The sequence below is a fragment of the Cervus canadensis genome, chromosome 22 (assembly GCF_019320065.1).
Source record: "Cervus canadensis isolate Bull #8, Minnesota chromosome 22, ASM1932006v1, whole genome shotgun sequence".
Lineage (NCBI taxonomy): Eukaryota > Metazoa > Chordata > Mammalia > Artiodactyla > Cervidae > Cervus > Cervus canadensis.
The window spans coordinates 38,007,895-38,015,470 of record NC_057407.1 but is presented as its reverse complement, the minus strand read 5'-3'; the positions used below and the strand labels follow the sequence as shown (position 1 = coordinate 38,015,470).

At 43.6% G+C, this 7,576-nt stretch overlaps 1 long non-coding RNA gene across 2 annotated transcripts in view; it reads left to right on the top strand.

Moving 5' to 3' along the window:
• Window positions 1–1,915: 1,915 nt before the first annotated feature.
• LOC122424346 overlaps window positions 1,916–7,576 on the top strand; it is a 46,538-nt gene continuing 40,877 nt past the window's right edge. Inside the window, exon 1 of one of the 2 annotated variants that reach the window (XR_006264385.1) lies at window positions 1,916–2,329. This is a non-coding gene — a long non-coding RNA (uncharacterized LOC122424346). Of the gene's footprint in view, window positions 2,330–2,374; window positions 2,529–7,576 lie in introns of those variants that run through there. The other variant, XR_006264386.1, reaches the window with a different exon arrangement.

Below are 7,576 nucleotides of genomic sequence, written 5' to 3'. Positions count from 1 at the left end.
TAATGTTTTCTTGGTCACCTCAAGCAGTGTAAGATCCTCATGCTCAAGAATGCAGCTTATCATTACTATCAGAATCATCTGTGAGATACGCCACCCAGTGCATTTCTTTTTTCTTTTTTTGGTCTTCATTCTTTCTCTAAGCTCTTCCTGTTATCTCCACTGACCAGGATGTTCTTATCCTTGTTTCCTTAATATGCCACTCTGTCTCCCCCCACAACCTATTCCAGTGCTTCCATTCTGCCAAAACTTTAGTTTCAGCCATATAGATACAAATGTAGGAAAGACATTCTTTCAACGGTTATGAAGAAAGATGTGCTTAAAAATCAATCCATGAACAGTCATTGAGTTCCAAAAGCTTTGAGGGGGAGATTGTGGCAAAGAGGAACCAGAATGTTAAGACCTGAAAGCAGTAACGCTTTTTGTTATTTGTTCAATTCTCAGCGTTCCTTAATCCTTTTGCCATTCTAGATTAACAAGAAAATGAAACTTGGGGATACAGCCATTTCCCCATAGTATTTGCACTCAGATATCAACTGTCTACTGGATCACATAATCAAGCCCAACTCTCTGCTGCTAAATATGTTGCAGGAAAGGGGACCCCTTCCAGGGCCCGAAACTGGGCTCTTGTCTAACACTCGGAAATGAATTGTCTGAGGAGCCACATGTGCTGACAAAGCAAGAGATTTTATTAGGAAGGGCACCCAGGTGGAGAGCAGGAGGGTAAAGGAATATCCAGGAGAACTGCTCTGCTGCGTGGCTCTCAGTCTTGGGTTTTATGGTGATGGGATTAGTTTCCGGGTAGTCTTTGGCCAATCATTCTGATTCAGAGTCTTTGCTGGTGGCGCATGCATCGCTCAGCCAAGATGGATGCTAGCGAGAGGGATTCTGGGAAGTGGACAGACAGGGAGTGTCTCCTCTCGACCTTTCCCAAACTCTTCCGGTTGGTGGTGGCTTATTAGTTCCGTATTCCTTATCAGGATCTCCTGTCATAAAACTACTCCTGCAAATGGTTACTCTGGTGCCTGGCCAGGGTGGGCGGTTTCAATCAGTGTGCTTCCCCTAACAAATATGGGGGACATATATTTCCCTAAGTCCGGTATCAGGAATGCTCCATCTTACCGAAGTCCACATTAACAAACACGAAAAGCTAGTTCTCAGCAGACATGTGCTTAACTGAGGGACCCATGGCATTGTTGTTGTTCTGTTATGTCAGGTTTTGAGTATAACACCGCGGTCTTCATGTAGCCTTATACTTCCCTTCATAAAACCGTACACAAGAAAACTGCACAAGAATACCTGTGATATTACATTAATAGAAGAAGTTAAAGTGTCACTCGAGTTGTAAGCATGCCCTGGACTAGCCTCTAAGGCAGAAGGGTGGCCAGGTGGGTGCCCTCAGACAGACGAGAGCATCTCAAAGAACCTGCCATTCCCACTGGAAGACAGCTGGCCCCCAGAGTGGGTGCGCTGCTCTGAAGGAACTGTTGAGGTTCGTGGTGATAGGAGGGAGTTAGTGAAGGTCCCAGAGATTAGTATGTAGACATTAAATGGGCAAATTTGGAGCATTTCTTTCTGACTTCATTCTAACAATCCCCAAGTGTGCAGACGGTGACACACACTTCCCTCCTTTTCCGAGGAAACGCCCCCTCCTCCATCCAGGCCTGCCTGGACACTCCTCACCTCCACCCCCCGCCCCCATCCCCAGGTAGCATGTAGCAAAGCAGTAAGGACCGGCAGGGGCGGGAAGTGCACGCAGACCCTGGATCCACTGCTCCCTCAGGAGGCGTGGCACAGAGGGGCGTGGCGAGGCGAGGCCCCGCCTTGCCATTGGCGGCCGCCTGCCCAGGTGGAGGTCCACGTGAGCAGCCTGCCCAGGGACCCAAGGGCGGGGCGTGCAGGCGCACAGCCGAGGTGGGGTGAGGGCGGAGGTGGCAGAGGGGTGACCGCGGAGGAGGGAGTGCCTGGGAACAGGCAACATGTGCCTGGCGCAATGCCCTGCAGCTGGCGGTGGGTGGGGCCGCCGCTTTCCTCTGTCGACCGAGGCTGCTGACGGGAAAAACCATCCGAGAGGGAGCGCCCCCGCCCAGATTCCCTCCACCCTGAAAGTCTGCGGGATTTTAGGGCCGAGTAAACCAAGCGGAAGCTCAGGGCCGTGTTATAGACCCATGTTGAGATTTTCAGATTGGCCTTCGAGGCTCCTTTCTGCCAACTACCGGCTCTGTGACCACAGGCGTCGCTTAGCCTGGCCTGTTTCCCCACTCTTCGAGAGGCTTGCGGCCTGCGAGTAGCCACGAAGAAAAGAGTTCACGTCCCAATCACTACCTGCCTAGTGAGTATTCAGAACACCCGAGTCACGCCCTTGCCCTCAGGGAGCAAGTGCCCGCGCTGAGCAAGATGAAAGTTACACTGCGGGTTAGTGCCAGGGCCCCTGTGTGAGCTTGGACCTCCGTTTCCTCGTAAGCGCACAGAATATGCTTCGAAGGTAACAAGAAGGAAGTGTGGACCCACATTCATGACGGGAGTCCCAGGTGTGGGCGTTTATGTAAAGTTCATTTCTGAGTAGCCAGGATGGGGCGGGGGTGGAGCGGGGGAGGGGGTGGTGGGGTGCAAACAGATCAGACGAGCCAGGTTGCATACCAGCAGATAGAGGCCAATTAACACTCTATCCGCTAGCCAGGGAGAAGGGATACAGTTGCTAATTTATTGCACACGCTCCTGGTTATCCCTGCCTTGAAAGTCTTCCTGGATGTGCTTTTCCCGATCTCTCTAGTTGGTAGTGTTTAGGAAACCACTGGTTCTGCATTGATGCTTACTTACCCTTAGTCTTGTTGCAATGCTGATGGTGATGAAGCAAATGTGATTGATCTGTATTTGAAGCGGTGTACTGGATTAATTCGGGGTATAATTGTCATTACTCAGCAGGAGAACTGGCAAAACCAGATGTTCAACAGTTACTGGGGCTTCATGCTGAAAGCTTGAAAAATATTCATGTTCTGTGCTGTATTACCTTCTTGGTCGTAGTAACGCCCCTGCCTCCATCGTCTCTAGGGTGGTCTTTAAAAGCTTTTCTGAAATTTTTTTGGACATTTTGACCTTAATCTCACCTTTTCCTACCAGTAACTGCTTTAAGAGCCTGTTGCTGCAAGAGTTAGGGAAAATCCATTTGTAATATTATTTAGAGGAGGATGACCACACCCTGACTTCTGCTGAGTGTTGAGTAAATCAAACTACTGTTCTTTCTGGAAAAAACCTGCAGCTCAAACTGGGATTAGGGATAAAGAAACCCAGCTGGATTTTGCCCCTGAGTGCCTGTGGTAGCTTCTGTTTGTGGTGTGTTTATCATAAAACCTGCCTTGTGAGAATGTGACTAGCTTTTTGTAAGCCTGCCAGTGGCTACATATGATCTCTGATGCCTTGCTAAGATATATACAAATAACTGATGGGTCCTAACCCCCTTCAGGTGAAAGAAAGTGAAAGTTAAGTCACTCAGTCGTGTCTGACTCTTTGCGACCCGGTGAGCTATAGCCCACCAGGCTCATCCATCCATGGGATTCTCCAGGCAAGAATTCTGGAGTGGGTTGCCATTTCCTCCTTCCTCCAGGGGATCTTCCCAACCTGGGATCGAACCCAGGTCTCCCACATTGCAGGCAGACGCTTTGACCTCTGAGCCACCAGGAAAGCCCCTTAAATGACTGACAAATGTTTGCAAAAGTCAATGGTCTGCCTACACAGTGGCTCCTTGTTGGAAAAAGTGACCATTTGGTTGATATTATCTATGATTTGATAATTTAAAAATATACTATTTGAAAGCATATGATAGAGTCCAGAGTTTGACTTTTTCATTTATTTTCTTCTTTTTGTTTCAATTTTTTAAGCAGTTGTTGTAAAATTTACTTGCTGATGGTACAGTTTCTTGAATTTGGCTTCAACAAGCTAGTTGTCCTTGGTCTCATTTTTCCAGTTCAACGTATATTATTTAACTGAGAGTACAGTATGCTGAATAAGTGCAACAATCATAAGAAATAGTCACTGAAAATGTACCATTTCCATTTAATATTAATGTTTATCATTTATATCCATTTTATTTCACCATTTTGGATACTGGGGAGTAATACAGTGTTTGTGTTCTTTCATCTCAGGAGATTTATGACTTGTTTCCTCTATTTTTCTTAAGAGAAAAGAGTCTTTCTGAAAAGTGAAGCCTTTTAATTGCGGTAGAAATCCAGACTATTTATAATGTTGCATTGAGAAATAGTAGTCTCCTTTAACATTTTTGTTGTTTTTTTTCTTTGTTTCAAATGATCAGCTCTTGCAATGTTAGTGTGGCCCTTAGCCAAAGCCAATTATTTCTTACTTTAATAAAGGGGTCAGGAATTTTAATTTAATAAATAGCAAGTACTTCAGAATCTGCTCATAAAATTGATACTAGATGACAAGGATTGTAGACTTCAGAAAAGGAAAGGTAAATTTGTGTCTATCCTGTGCTTTATTAAAATAAAAATTAAAAATATAGGGAATTAGTAGTAGTAGGAAGCACTGATGGATAAAAAGAAGCCCTTAGACTTTGAGCAACATGGGTTAATTAATGATACATATATGTATATGATGATATTTATATGTGTATGTACTATTTGATTTACAAAATTCTTTCACTTTATCTTTTCTCATCACTTCTGTATCATTTTGATATAGGTCTTGCTTAATATCATTTTGATATAGGTCTTGCTTAATATTTTGATATAAGTCTTGCTTAAGCCATTGAAGATAAGAAAAAATTTCAAATAAAGAAAAAAAAAATCAGAGAAGGCAAAAGAAAATTGCCCCGGGTCTTCTGAGTCCAAGTCCTATAATAAACAATATAAAAAGACGTGGTGGGCAGTGAATATTTTTGATTGAGACCACTGTCAGTACTGGAGAAGGGAATGGCAAACCACTTCAGTATTCTTGCCTTGAGAACCCCATGAACAGCATGAAAAGGCAAAAAGATAGGACACTGAAAGATGAACTCCCCAGGTTGGTAGATGCCCAATATGCTACTGGAGATCAGTGGAGAAATAACTCCAGAAGGAATGAAGGTATGGAGCCAAAGCAAAAACAACACCCAGTTGTGAATGGGACTGTTGATTGAAACAGGGTTCGATGCTGTAAAGAACAATATTGCATAGGAACCTGGAATGTTAGGTCCATGAATCAAGGCAAATTGGAAGTGGTCAAACAGGAGATGACAAGAGTGAACATCAACGTTCTAGGAATCAGTGAACTAAGATGGACACTGGAATGGGTGAATTTAACTCAAATGACCATTATATCTACTACCGTGGGCAGGAATCCCTTAGAAGAAATAGAGTAGCCATCATAGTCAACAAAACAGTCCGAAATGCAGTACTTGGATGCAATCTCAAAAACAACAGAATGATCTCTGTTCATTTCCAAGGCAAACTGGTCAATATCACAGTATTGATATTGTTACTGGTCTATGCCCCGACCAGTAACGCTGAAGAAGCTGAAGTTGAACAGTTTTATGAAGACCTACAAGACCTTCTAGAACTAACATCAAAAAAGATGTCCTTCTCATTATAGGGGACTGGAATGCAAAAGTAGGAAGTCAGGAAACACCTGGAGTAACAGGCAAATTTGGCTTTCAAGTACAGAATGAAGCAGGGCAAAGGCTAATAGAGTTCTGCCAAGAAAATGCACTGGTCATAGCAAATACCCTCTTCCAACAACACAAGAGAAGACTCTACACCTGGACATCACCAGATGGTCAACACTGGAATCAGATTGATTATATTCTTTGCAGCCAAAGATGGAGGAGCTCTATACAGTCAGCAAAAACAAGACCGGGAGCTGACTGTGGCTCAGATTATGAACTCCTTATTGCCAAATTTAGACTGAAATTGAAGAAAGTGGAGAAAACCACTAGACCATTCAGGTATGACCTAAATCAAATCCCTTATGACTATACAGTGGAAGTGAGAAATAGATTTAAGGGACTAGATCTGATAGAACAGGGGTTCGTGACATTGTACAGGAGACAGGAATCAAGACCATCCCCAAGAAAAAGAAATGCAGAAAAGCAAAATGGCTGTCTGAGGAGGCCTTACAAATAGCTGTGAAAAGAAGGGAAGTGAAAAGCAAAGGAGAAAAGGAAAGATATACCCATTTGAATGCAGAGTTCCAAAGAATAGCAAGGAGAGATAAGAAAGCCTTCTTCAGTGATCAATGCAAAGAAATAGAGGAAAACAATAGAATGGGAAAGACTAGAGATCTCTTCAAGAAAATTAGAAATACCAAGGGAACATTTCATGCAAAAATGGGCTCAATAAAGGACAGAAATGGTAGGAACCTAACAGAAGCAGAAAATATTAAGAAGAGGTGGCATTAATACACAGAACTATACAAAAAAGATGTTCATGACCCAGATAATCACAATGGTGTGATCACTCACCTAGAGCCAGACATTCTGGAATGTGAAGTCAAGTGGACCTTAGGAAGCATCACTGTGAACAAAACTAGTGGAGGTGATGGAATTCCAGTTGAGCTATTTCAAATCCTGAAAGATGATGCTGTGAAAGTGCTGCACTCAATATGCCAGCAAATTTGGAAAACTCAGCAGTGGCCACAGGACTGGAAAAGGTCAGTTTTCATTCCAATCCCAAAGAAAGGCAATGCCAAAGAATGCTCAAATTACCGTGCAATTGCACTCATCTCACACGCTAGTAAAGTAATGCTTAAAATTCTCCAAGCCAGGCTTCAGCAATACGTGAACCATGAACTTCCAGATGTTCAAGCTGGATTTGGAAAAGGCAGAAGAACCAGAGATCAAATTGCCAACATCCACTGGATCATCGAAAAAGCAAGAGAGTTCCAGAAAAACATCTATTTCTGTTTTATTGACTATGCCAAAGCCTTTGACTGTGTGAATCACAATAAACTGTGGAAATTTCTTCAAGAGATGGGAATACCAGACCACCTGACCTACCTCTTGAGAAACCTGTATGCAGGTCAGGAAGCAACAGTTAGAATTGGACGTGAAACAACAGACTGGTTCCAAAAAGGAAAAGGAGTATGTCAAGGCTGTATATTGTCACCCTGCTTATTTAACTTATATGCAGAGTACATCATGAGAAACGCTGGCTGAAGGAAGCACAAGCTGGAATCAAGATTGCCGGGAGAAATATCAATAACCTCAGATATGCAGATGACACCACCCTTATGGCAGAAAGTGAGGAAGAACTCAAGAGCCTCTTGATGAAAGTGAGAGGAGAGTGAAAAAGTTGGCTTACAGCTCAACATTCAGAAAACTAAGATCCTGGCATCCGGTCCCATCACTTCGTGGCAAATAGATGGGGAAACAGGGGAAACAGTGGCTGACTTTATTTTTCTGGGCTCCAAAATCACTGCAGATGTTGATTGCAGCCGTGAAATTAAAGACGCTTACTCCTTGGAAGGAAAGTTATGACCTACCTAGACAGCATATTAAAAAGCAGAGCCATTACTTTGCCAACAAAGGTCCATCTAGTCAAGGGTATGGTTTTTCCAGTGGTCATGTATGGATGTGAGAGTTGGACTGTAA